We start from the raw sequence: 14,032 nt of genomic DNA on the forward strand, positions 1-14,032 counted from the left end.
AAGGAGTCCGTCATTGAAACCAGCCCTAGGCCAGCCTAGGGTTGGATTTTAGAGATTAGTTTTAGAGACAACCCTTGAAATGAAATGATACCAGATTACTTTAGAATTTTTTTGGGCGTTGACTGCTCAGATCAAATGATGACGTAAAGAGCCGTTATGTTGAAACACCGTGCGATGTTTAACGGTGAGAATCGCAGAATGGTGAACTTACTAAATGACTGAAGAGTTTGACTGTTTGATATTAGGTTGCTTCTTGTGTAAATATTTTCCGTCTGGATTTTAATGATTTTTTAAAAACATTTAAAACATCCAACCACCTGTTCATTGGTTTGACTAGTTGTGAGACTAGTTCATCAAGCCTTGAAGTTGGAAGACATTGCGCTAGCAACGTCAATATCGCCGGTTCAATTCCCCCAGTGATCACATGCACTTACTAAACTATAAGTCGCTTTGGATATAAAGCATCTACTAAGTGACATGTTGTATTATATTAGAAATATGTAATTCTGAGTGTCTGTCATAAGTACACTAACTCGGCTGGATTCTATCAAACCTACATTAAAAATCGTTGGCAGTATTTTGGTTGACATTTTTGTGCGTTACATATTTCAGATGTGAGTCTACTTGGTATTTTTTTATGGTTGCTACCCAAAACCATACACCGGTTTTACTTGACTCAGGAAAACGTTAAAGGGTTAGTTCACCCAAATTACAAAATGATCTATTGGTTTCCTTACCTTGTAAGCAGCCTATGGACAAGGTGTCTTGCTTTGGTTTTGTTTACCTGGCAACTGTCTCCAAGTGCTAACCTTTTAGCGTTTAAGGGACAACTACAATGCAAGTCAATGCATTCCATTTTGTAATTTGGGTGCTCTATCCCTTTAACGTGTGAAATACTGCATGGATGCCTTCTCTCCACTGTGAGTACAAGTTCAAAAGAGGGTCTTCTCTTTCCTCACCATGAAAAGTGAACATTAGCCACCCCTATCTGTCATACTCCCTTGGTAAACAAAGTTGCTGGATCAATGGTAGGTATTGTTTCACTCAGACCAGGAAGTTTGTGGAATTCCACAGCACTGCTATGAGCAGGCATGCAGAGGGGAAATAGGGTCATTCTGTGTGAAAATGGAACAACATATTACTTATTTCTCCATAATCCATTTGGAGACAGATGTGAATTATATGATAAACATATTTCCTCCAAAGGACATTTCTATGGATTACATTTCAGGAAAGTCCACAACGTCAGGGTCATTAGTTGCTCCATTTTCACATTAAATGACCCAATAAAGACGAGAGTTTCTGCCATGAGCGTCCTCTTTTTAGTCTCCCTCCGGACATGTCTCTGATGTTTGAGTTTTGACATTCAGGACTAGATTGATCAGACACAGAAAGCATGTCTCTGCATTTCTGGATAATATTTCCATCCGTTATTCTTACGAACAATGACAGTAATTACATCACCTATTAAACACGACAAACCGCTATAACTGACGACATCCAAAAGCAACACGGATACACATTGCCGTGAACATAGATACATGTTTTATCTCTCTCTCCTTTTCTCTCAATGCAGTGAAATAAATTCTGCCCTGGTGCAAAGGAAAGGTTGCTCCAGATTCTCCTCTACAGTCGGTGCGAACCCTGTGGCCCCTGGGGCCCGTGTTGCGTTGGCCTATGTTGTGATTTATTTTCTCCGGCTGTAATTACCTGAGATGGCAGCCAAATGCCCTGCTGTGCCCTGCACCTGTGCTGCCTGAGCTAGACTGAGTACATGTCACTGGGACGGAGGAGAGTTGGGTCAGCGTTCCTGATTGGGGGGGGGGGGCAACCTGCAGGGGGAAGGTTGGCAGAAGGAGTAGAGGTTGGAGTTTTTAGACAGGTGTTAGGAAAGGTTTCATGGCCTGCCCCTTTACCCCTGTGATGGCGGTGGGTAATGATTTTGCCTCCATCTGTACCTTGCACCTGTGTTGCCTTGGCTGAGTGGTGCTGGCGCAGTTGGGGTGTAGTCTGTGGGGAAAGAGGCATGGGCAGCCTGCAGGGGAAGGTTGGAAGGAGTGGGGGTTGGAGTTCTTAGAGAAGTCGGAGTAGAAATAGTTGTGGGCCAGTCAGAGTAAAGGTTTCATGATCTGTCTGCTGCTGCTTTTCCTCCTCTTTGCCACCGTGACGGCGGTGGAAGGTTGGGTAATGTTGGTCGTGGAATGTCGCAGTGTGTGTTTGCAGTGGCATTTGCTGTAAGCTATTTTGCTTTAATCTCTCGTGGACAGACTACGTAGCATGAATGTTATTTTTGCGTCTATCAACAGACTGGGATGTGATGACTAGCGAGCAACATAGTTCCAGTACACTGGGTTTGAGTCACTGGTTATATCGCCATTTTTTCAGAGAGGGGTATGAAGCCACCAAAGACTTTCCGGCTTATATCTAACACTTCTCCCCCCAGAACCTAATCAAGTACTTTGCGTGATTTTCTTGGTTCAGGGTTACTGAAATGATGTTCTGTTGAGAGCTAAAGAGTCTTGTTCTCTGCCCTTTGCAAGTGGCCCTTGACGATCAGAAATCTGAAAAGCCTGGATAGGTGGATCAACATGACAGCGACTTGTTTAATACTGTACAACTTCAAATGCGTGCACAATATATTGCATGTAATGGAACATAGCCTCTTGACCCCAGAAGGCTAGATGATGGTGCCATTGACATTCTGTCACCTAGAACTTAACTCACCCCTCCTAAACTAAACCCTAATCCTAAACCAATTTTGATTAACCTTTGAATCTGCTGGCTAAATGTCTGCCTTTTAAATCAAATCAAATTGTTTTGGTCACATACACATGGTTATAAGATGTTATTGCGAGTGTAGCGAAATGCTTGTGCTTCTAGTTCCGACAGTACAGTGATGTCTAACATGTAATCTAACAATTCCACGACAAATATCTAATATCACAAATCTAAGTAAAGGACTGGAATAAGAATATATACATACAGTTGAAGTTGGAAGTTTACATACACCTTAGCCAAATACATTTAAACTCAGTTTTTCACAATTCCTGACATTTAATCCTAGTCAAACTTCCCTGTCTTAGGTCAGTTAGGATCACCACTTTATCTTAAGAATGTGAAATGTCAGAATAATAGTAGAGAGAATGATTTATTTCAGCCTTTATTTATTTCATCACATTCCCAGTGGGTCAGAAGTTTACATATACTCAATTAGTATTTGGTAGCATTGCCTTTAAATTGTTTAACTTGGGTCAAACATTTCGGGTAGCCTTCCACAAGCTTCCCACAATAAGTTGGGTGAATATCGGCCCATTCCTCCTGACAGAGCTGGTGTAACTGAGTCAGGTTTGTAGGCCTCCTTGCTCGCACACGCTTTTTCAGTTCTGCAAACAAATTTTCTATAGGATTGAGGTCAAGGCTTTGTGATGTCCACTCCAATACCTTGACTTTGTAGTCCTTAAGCCATTTTGCCACAACTTTGGAAGTATGCTTGGGGTCATTGTCCATTTGGAAGACCCATTTGCGACCAAGCTTTAACTTTCTGACTGATGTCTTGAGATGTTGCTTCAATATATCCACATCATTTCCCTTCCTCATGATGCCATCTATTTTGTAAAGTGCACCAGTCCCTCCTGCAGCAAAGCACCCCCACAACATGATGCTGCCATCCCCGTGCTTCACGGTTGGGATGGTGTTCTTCGGCTTGCAAGCATCCCCCTTTTTCCTTCAAACATAACGATTGTCATTATGACCAAACAGTTTTTGTTTCATCAGACCAGAGGACATTTCTCCAAAAAGTACGATCTTTTTCCCCATGTGCAGTTGCCAACCGTAGTCTGGCTTTTTTTATGGCGGTTTTGGAGCAGCGGCTTCTTCCTTGCTGAGCGGTCTTTCAGGTTATGTCGATATAGGACTCGTTTTACTGTGGATATAGATATTTTTGAAGGGTACTGTGGTGTTGAATGCTGAGCTTTAGTCAATGAACAGCGTTCTTACATATTTATTCCTCTTGTCCAGATGGGATAGGGCAGTGTGATGGCGATTGCGTCGTCTGTGGACCTATTGGGGCGGTAAGCAAATTGAAGTGGGTCTAGAGTGACAGGTAAGGTGGAGGTGATATGATCCTTGACTAGTCTCTCAAAGCATTTCATGATGACAGAAGTGAGTACTACGGGGCTGTAGTCATTTAGTTCAGTTACCTTTGCCTTCTTGGGTACAGGAACAATGCTAGCAATCTTGAAGCATATGGGGACAGCAGACTGGGATAGGGAGAAATTGAATATGTCCGTAAGCACACCAGCCAGCTGGTCTGCGCATGCTCTGAGGATGCGGCTAGGGATGCCGTATTGCATTTCTCCACAATAAAATTAACGTATTATCGAAATGGTGATTCCCTGATCCTGAATGATCACATGGTGGTTTTCAATCCATACTGACTTGAATATCTTTTCACTGAACACATGAAACATGAGTTTCCTTATGATCGAAAATTCCTCACTAGACAGGTTGGGATAAAAAACAGAATATACAGTTGTCCCATTAGACCAGAGTCTCGAAAAACCGGAGTCATCATGACTATGCAAGTTTTATCTGTAGCTATTTAATGGCCCAGTGCAGTCAAACGTGATTTCCTGTGTTTTATATATATTTCCATACTATGAGGTTGGAATAATACTGTGAAATTTCAGCCTGTTTTGGTGGGATGGAGTTTTGTCCTGCCTGGTGTCATCACCTTAATAGACCAATAAGAAATAGAGTTTCAAATCGGTCTACCAGTAACAGCTAGTTTTCAGTTTTCCTCCCAACTCAGACCATTCCTCGACAGTCCTAGCAAAATTGTTGCTTGAGAAATTGCTCTTTGTTTAGAAAATATTGTTTATTTTTGACCATTTTAATTAAAAATGATCACGGTAAGGTACTTAATTCTTACCCAGAAATGATTTGATATTCAGATAAAAACGACTGAATTGGACCTATGGGTCGAGCCCCGATTCCAAATCACGTCCTTCTCAAGGTGTGTTCTTGGTCAGCTCTCCATCGATCGCCCGTGGCTTTCTGTGTGTGTTTTTGGAGACTGGTCGATGTGCTCACCCTCTGTCTTGTTCGTCTTCCAGGCTCGGAACGTCACCACAGGGGAGCTGGCGGCCATCAAGGTCATCAAACTGGAGCCCGGTAAGAATCTTTGCCTCCCGCTTCACACACACTGGGGTTAAGATTCCCCTACGTACAGATCTAGGATCAGCTAGACTGTCCTATTATTCCATTTGTCTCACTTAAATCTTCTCTCCCCCACCATCCTACTTCTCCAGTCATTACTGTGCCTGTTTATGAGACCCACTAAACATTTGGAGGAATTGACTTAAGACCCTAGGCAAAATACAAAAGTGTTATGCAAATGAAGCCCACCTGGCTGCCCCAGGCCATATGCATACAGTATATTATGACCAAGTGAGAGCATAACATTAGTGGTTATGTTGGTTGGAGCATGTTGTTTACAGTAGAGTTGCGGGTTTAAATCCTGTATAGGCCACACACTGGCCTTATTAGTGTAAAAGGCATCTGCATCATACCTACCATATACAGTGGGGCAAAAAAGTATTTAGTCAGCCACCAATTGTGCAAGTTCTCCCACTTAAAAAGATGAGAGAGGCCTGTAATTTTCATCATAGGTACACTTCAACTATGACAGACACAATGAGAAAAAAAATCCAGAAAATCACATTGTAGGATTTTTAATGAATTTATTTGCAAATTAAGGAAAATAAGTATTTGGTCACCTACAAACAAGCAAGATTTCTGGCTCTCACAGACCTGTAACTTCTTCTTTAAGAGGCTCCTCTGTCCTCCACTCGTTACCTGTATTAATGGCACCTGTTTGAACTTGTTATCAGTATAAAAGACACCTGTCCACAACCTCAAACAAGTCACACTCCAAACTCCACTATGGCCAAGACCAAAGAGCTGTCAAAGGACACCAGAAACAAAATTGTAGACCTGCACCAGGCTGGGAAGACTGAATCTGCAATAGGTAAGCAGCTTGGTTTGAAGAAATCAACTGTGGGAGCAATTATTAGGAAATGGAAGACGTACAAGACCACTGATAATCTCCCTCAATCTGGGGCTCCACGCAAGATCTCACCCGGTGGGGTCAAAATGATCACAAGAACGGTGAGCAAAAATCCCAGAACCACACGGGGGGACCTAGTGAATGACCTGCAGAGAGCTGGGACCAAAGTAACAAAGCCTACCATCAGTAACACACTACGCCGCCAGGGACTCAAATCCTACAGTGCCAGACGTGTCCCCCTGCTTAAGCCAGTACATGTCCAGGCCCGTCTGAAGTTTGCTAGAGAGCATTTGGATGATCCAGAAGAAGATTGGGAGAATGTCATATGGTCAGATGAAACCAAAATAGAACTTTTTGGTAAAAACTCAACTCGTCGTGTTTGGAGGACAAAGAATGCTGAGTTGCATCCAAAGAACACCATACCTACTGTGAAGCATGGGGGTGGAAACATCATGCTTTGGGGCTGTTTTTCTGCAAAGGGACCAGGACGACTGATCCGTGTAAAGGAAAGAATGAATGGGGCCATGTTTCGTGAGATTTTGAGTGAAAACCTCCTTCCATCAGCAAGGGCATTGAAGATGAAACGTGGCTGGGTCTTTCAGCATGACAATGATCCCAAACACACCGCCCGGGCAACGAAGGAGTGGCTTCATAAGAAGCATTTCAAGGTCCTGGAGTGGCCTAGCCAGTCTCCAGATCTCAACCCCATAGAAAATCTTTGGAGGGAGTTGAAAGTCCGTGTTGCCCAGCAACAGCCCCAAAACATCACTGCTCTAGAGGAGATCTGCATGGAGGATTACCAGCAACAGTGTGTGAAAACCTTGTGAAGACTTACAGAAAACGTTTGACCTCTGTCATTGCCAACAAAGGGTATATAACAGTAAGTTATATATAAAGTATTGAGATAAACTTTTGTTATTGACCAAATACTTATTTTCCACCATAATTTGCAAATAAATTCATTAAAAATCCTACAATGTGATTTTCTGGATTTTTTTTCTCATTTTGTCTGTCATAGTTGAAGTGTACCTATGATGAAAATTACAGGCCTCTCTCATCTTTTTAAGTGGGAGAACTTGCACAATTGGTGGCTGACTAAATACTTTTTTGCCCCACTGTAATTTGACATGTTTTATTCTAGCCCAGCATTAACACAAAATATTCAGAATAGGGTTAAAAAATTCCTTATTTCGGGAATCTTCCAACCAGGATATCTGGAAAACCCTGGGAATTTTGGGAGAATTACCAGAATTTTGCAACCCTAATTCTGACCCCCTCCCTCCCCCCACACACATATCCTTTTTCATAAGGATAAACTAGGCGAGGTATAGGCCAACTGACTCACTACACCAATAACCTATAGAGGTGATGTCTAACAATCCCAAAAAGCAATTTTTATTGTAGTGTTTTTCTTAGTTAGCATTAGCAGGCTAACTCATTGATCCACAGTTAGTCATAATTGCTACCATAAAACAGCCTAATTATAGTTGGTTTGTGTTTGGTGATAGTTTGTCACCAGTCAGTTGCACAATTGCATTCGGCTATGAATAGCACGTTATCAGTCTCCTTGCAATCTCTAAACTGCATTCTGTTCTGTTGCTTCCTTCCATATGTGGGAATAATAGCAAACTAGCTCCCAGATGCTATCTGCTAACGTTTAGCCTAAACCCATTTCTGTCCCTTGGCTATGATAAGTGGATTGGTTAGGTAATCTATTGAGGTTGAATTGATCATATGTAAGTAATGTTTGAATTAGTTTGGTAGTGATGTTCCATTCACAGGAGTCTGCAGAGGGAAGGACAGCTCATAATAAGGGTCCCACTAACCTCCTGTGGTTCCATTCTTGTAATCATCATCTATACATTTTCTAAGGATGTTTGCTACGTGTGAAAACCGATATGAGATTTTTGCCCGATATCCAATATTTTCCTTGACAAAAAAACACGATTCCCGATAACAGATATTAACATTTTTCGCGGCCTTTTAAGCATTCTAGTACAATTAAATAGTTAACACACACACATGGACGCAGCGGTCTAAGGCACTGCATCTCAGTGCAAGAGGCGTCACTACAGTCCCTGGTTCGAATCCAGGCTGTATCACATCCGGCCGTGATTGGGAGTCCCATAGGGCGGCGCACAATTCATTGGCCCAACGTCGTCCGGGCCGTCATTGTAAATAAGAATTTGTTCTTAACTGACTTGCCTGGTTAAATAAAGGTTACACACACACACACCACACTGACTAAAAAGTTATTTTGTTGGCATTTACGTATGTCCCCATTATCAGCAAAACATAATCAAAACCTATTTCTTTCACTTACTTGCTGTGCTGTTTTGTTGTTTATTTGTTCAGTTGTTTCAGTATCAACCAGGAATTCTATGGAACGCCGTTTGGATCTTTGCGTGTCAAAAATTATACACGTGTGAAATAACACTATTTGACGTGTCAAATAACACTATTTGACCAATCAAGACCTGAATATGACTGCACGTCACATAATAACTTAAAGCGTTCATAAATGTTTTACGTAGTTATTACACATTGATTACACTGTCACTCGTATTTCATATGTCACAACGATTCATCGATACATATGCTATGATGCTGGTAAAGTTGTCTTGCGCACCTACAGTAGAGGTCGACCGATTAATCGGAATGGCCGATTAATTAGGGCCGATTTCAAGTTTTCATAACAATCGGATATCGGTATTTTTGGACACCGATTTGGCAGATTTTTATTTTTTTTATTTTTTTTACACCTTTATTTAACTAGGCAAGTCAGTTAAGAACACATTCTTATTTTCAATGACGGCCTAGGAACGGTGGGTTAACTGCCTTGTTCAGGGACAGAACGACAGATTTTTACCTTGTCAGCTCGGGGATTCAATCTTGCAACCTTATGGTTAACTAGTCCAACGCTCTAACCACCTGCTTTACATTGCACTCCACGAGGAGCCTGCCTGTTACACGAATGCAGTAAGAAGCCAAGATAAGTTGCTAGCTAGCATTAAACTTATCTTATAAAAAACAATCAATCAATCATAATCACTAGTTAACTACACATGGTTGATGATATTACTAGTTTATCGAGCGTGTCCTGCGTTGCATATAATCGATGCGGTGCGCATTCGCGAAACAGGACTGTCGTTGCTCCCAACGTGTACCTAACCATAAACATCAATGCCTTTCTTAAAATCAATACACAAGTATATATTTTTAAACCTGCATATTTAGTTAATATTGCCTGCTAACATGAATTACTTTTAACTAGGAAAATTGTGTCACTTCTCTTGCAACAGAGTCCGGGTATACGCAGCAGTTTGGGCCGCCTGGCTCGTTGCAAACTGTGTGAAGACTATTTCTTCCTAACAAAGACAGCCAACTTCGCCAAACGGGGGATGATTTAACAAAAGCGCATTTGCGAAAAAAGCACAATCGTTGCACGACTGTAAAAGGTCAAGGTAAAGTAAAAACCATAAACATCAATGCCTTTCTTAAAATCAATACACAGAAGTATATATTTTTAAACCTGCATATTTAGCTAAAAGAAATCCAGGTTAGCAGGCAATATTAACCAGGTGAAATTGTGTCATTTCTCTTGTGTTCATTGCACGCAGAGTCAGGGTATATGCAACAGTTTGGGCCGCCTGGCTCGTTGTGAACTAATTTGCCAGAATTTTACGTAATTATGACATAACATTGAAGGTTGTGCAATGTAACACGAATATTTAGACTTATGGATCCCACCCGTTAGATAAAATATGGAACGGTTCCGTATTTCACTGAAAGAATGAACATTTTGTTTTCGAGATGATAGTTTCCGGATTCGACCATATTAATGACCTAACGCTCGTATTTCTGTGTGTTATTATGTTATAATTAAGTCTATGATTTGATATAGCAGTCTGACTGAGCGGTGGTAGGCAGCAGCTGGCTCGTAAGCATTCATTCAAACAGCACTTTTGTGCGTTTTGCCAGCAGCTCTTCGCAATGCTTCAAGCATTGCACTGTTTATGACTTCAAGCCTATCAACTCCCGAGATTAGGCTGGTGTAACCGATGTGAAATGGCTAGCTAGTTAGCTGGGTGCACGCGAATAGCGTTTCAAACGTCACTCGCTCTGAGATTTGGAGTAGTTGTTCCCCTTGCTCTGCATGGGTAACGCTGCTTCGAGGGTGGCTGTTGTCGATGTATTCCTGGTTCGAGTCCAGGTGGGAGCGAGGAGAGGGACGGAAGCTATACTGTTACACTGGCAATACTAAAGTGCCTATAAGAACATCCAATAGTCAACGGTATATGAAATACAAATCGTATAGAGAGAAATAGTCCTATAATTCCTATAATAACTACAACCTAAAACTTTTTACCTGGGAATATTTTAGACTCATGTTAAAAGGAACCACCAGCTTTCATATGTTCTCATGTTCTGAGCAAGGAACTTAAACGTTAGCTTTCTTACATGGCACATATTGCACTTTTACTTCCTTCTCCAACACTTTGTTTTTGCATTATTTAAACCAAATTGAACATGTTTCATTATTTATTTGAGGCTAAATTGATTTTATTGATGTATTATATTAAGTTAAAATAAGTTTTCATTCAGTATTGTTGTAATTAGTTGAGAACAAGTTCTCATTTACAACTGCGACCTGGCCAAGATAAAGCAAAGCAGTTCGACACATACAACAACACAGAGTTACACATGGAGTAAAAACAAACATACAGTCAATAATACAGTACAAAAACAAGTCTATATACAATTTGAGCAAATGAGGTGAGATAAGGGAGGTAAAGGCAATAAAAAGGCCACGGTGGCGAAGTAAATACAATATAACAATTAAAAACACTGGAATTGTAGATTTGCAGTAGGTGAATGTGCAAAGTAGAAATACTGGGGTGCAAGGGAGCTAAATAAATAAATACAGTAGGGGATGAGGTAATTGTTTGGGCTATTTATAGATGGGCTATGTACAGGTGCAGTGATCTGTGAGCTGCTCTGACAGCTGGTGCTTAAAGCTGGTGAGGAAGATAAGTGTTTCCAGTTTCAGAGATTTTTGTAGTTCGTTCCAGTCATTGGCAGCAGAGAACTGGAAGGAGAGGCGGCCAAAGGAGTAATTGGCCCTGGGGGTGACCAGTGAAATACACCTGCTGGAGCGCGTGCTACGGGTGGGTGCTGCTATGGTGACCAGCGAGCTGAGATAAGGCGGGACTTTACCTAGCAGGGTCTTGTAGATGACCTGGAGCCAGTGGGTTTGGCGACGAGTATGAAGCGAGGGCCAGCCAATGAGAGCGTACAGGTCGCCGTGGTGGGTAGTATATGGGGCTTTGGTGACAAAACGGATGGCACTGTGATAGACTGCATCCAATTTGTTGAGTAGGGTGTTGGAGGCTATTTTGTAAATGACATCGCCGAATTCGAGGATCGGTAGGATGGTCGGTTTTACGAGGGTAGGAGAGTTGTATGGCATTGAAGCTCGTCTGGAGGGTAGTTAACACAGTGTCCAAAGAAGGGCCAGAGGACTACAGAATGGTGTCGTCTGCGTAGAGGTGGATCAGAGACTCACCAGCAGCAAGAGCGACATCATTGATGTATACAGAGAAAAGAGTTGGCCCAAGAATTGAACCCTGTGGCACCCCCATAGAGACTGCCAGAGGCCCCGGACAACAGGCCCTCCGATTTGACACACTGAACTCTATCTTTTGACTTTTGAAATTTGATGACAAAGTGGAGCTATTACCTTATTGCTTATACCTATCCAATCCAATTATTTCAGATCTGCAAATGGGTGGCTAGGGGTCAATGTGGAGTTTGGAACATCTCATTCTGTACAGTCATACGATATTGTTTTGGTATTTTACTGACTCTAATAGGTATGGTGCTATTAGAATCTTATTAACATTTTGGTCTAAGTCGACTTTCATAATAATTTTACAGTTAACTGTTGCTGCTATAGTCGAACCAACCCAGGGGGTGGGAACTGGTGGGTGTAGGCTAGGCTAGATTAAATAAATGTTTACTTACTTTTTCTTTCTATGAATCAACAGGGATTCACTTTGAGTTTGGCTTGTTAGACTGACAGTCAGCAAGCAGGTGGCAGGCTTGATGGACTTTGAGTGTGTGTGTGCGGTCGTGTGTGTTGTTGTCCTTGTTCTTCAACAACCAAAGCTATTCTTGGGTGAAAGGTTGAGGGGTCAGTCAGCATTGAACCGCCCCCTGACTCTCCCAATCCTCTCCTTTTAATGTCAAACCACCTCTTTACCATATCCGCTGTGACAGCTCCTGTCTTGCTTTTGGGGTTTGTCCCAAATGGCACCCTATTCCCTACATAGGGAATAGGGTGCCATTTGGGAATCAGGTTTGGTATAGACACTCAAGACTAGAGTATTTCTGCAAGGCTTTTGGACTGGGGGACCTCTGTCGTAGCGCTTTTAACTTTAACAGGTACTATTGATTTGCTGCAACTTCCCTCTCCCTCCCTTTGTGTGTCTATTCTTGTAAGGACACTGCATAGTTCTACAATAACAGGAATTGATTTGGGGTTTATTTGTGGCATATTTTTAGGTTGTGCTCATGCCATGGTCATTTCTAACCTTTGATTTGTGTCAGTTGTGTTATCATCCACAGCTGACTGTAAACCATGTTTTATTTATATAAAGGGATAGTAAGCCAAAGCACAAAATGACATATTTGTAACCTTACCTTGTGAGCAGTTCTTACAGAGTCATTGTCCATGGCATAGGGTTCAGGGTAAGGTACCAAATAAGTAATTTTGTAATTTGGGTGAACTATCCCTTTAATCTTAAACAGGTGTGGATTCTAATACAACCGATATGCCCCATATCTTTAAATGTTCATTCATGAGTTCCATAGAACCATATTCTATACAACATCACAGGATCTTCTATGCAGAGGCCTGTGTGACGATGGAGTTAACATGCAGGACTGGCGCCGAGGGACGTGCGTCAATCAAATCAATAGGCCCATAGGAGTGTATTTTGCCCTCTGCATGTAGTCGCTCAAGGCACTTTTTTCAAGGCCCCCTTTATGAAAGACCATCAATGTTAGGTGTGTGAGTCAGTTTATCATATAAGAACACTGTGCTGTGAAGTTGTTGAGAATACCAGTCACTTCAAGGTTGCGTCTCTGATGACTATTCCCTATATAGTGAACTACGTTTGACCAGGGCCCATTGGGCTCTGGTTAAAAATAGTGGACTTATCATTTGTGACACATCCACAGGCTTAAGATAACGTCCGAGATTGGGTTTCTGATGTTGTTTGAACTTCCCTTGCGGATGTCTTTGGGTTACATGCTCTATTTTCTTCTTACAGTACATTGGAGGTAGAGAATGCACCAGACAGGGCTTTGATGGTTTGCTAGATTGACAGTGACAATTGGAGCTGGAAATGGGTCAGAAGCTTTAAAGAGACAGAGATTGTGTGTGTGCCCAGATTTATCAGGTGGACCACATGCAGTTGATTTCGGCCCGGAGGTCTCTTATTAGCCATTCACGCTAACGCACTGCAGGAACCCCATCTAAAATTAATGTGGCCAAGGTTTCCCCCTATCTCCTTAAAATGCCAACAGCGCGGCATGATGAGGGGAAGGTGCCACAATCCACTGTGACAGCGTGGAGTGACATGGAGGTGCTTGTCAGCACGCATCACGGCCAGGGCAGCTAGCACTCTTGACAGATGTCGCCATGATGTCGCCATGGTGTCCATGAGTGTGTTTCTTGGTGACAGGGTCGATGGCTCGAGGTGTGTCGCCAATTCCCAGGACCATGGAAACCTATGTAGCCTAGACATAGGCTGAGTGATTAACTATCATAGTGTGTGGAGTGGACTAACACTCCACACACTATGAAGTGGACTGACTTCCAAGGATGAGCGGCTGGGGCCAACCCGAGTGGCGCAGTGGTCGAAGACACTGCATTGCTACTAGAGATTCTGGGTTAGAGTC

The 14,032-nt window shown here is 42.2% G+C and overlaps 1 pseudogene; it reads left to right on the plus strand.

Moving 5' to 3' along the window:
- LOC120032637 overlaps positions 1-14,032 on the plus strand; it is an 85,427-nt pseudogene that overhangs the window by 19,657 nt on the left and 51,738 nt on the right.

This window comes from Salvelinus namaycush, chromosome 39 (assembly GCF_016432855.1).
Source record: "Salvelinus namaycush isolate Seneca chromosome 39, SaNama_1.0, whole genome shotgun sequence".
In the NCBI taxonomy this organism is placed as follows: Eukaryota; Metazoa; Chordata; class Actinopteri; order Salmoniformes; family Salmonidae; genus Salvelinus; species Salvelinus namaycush.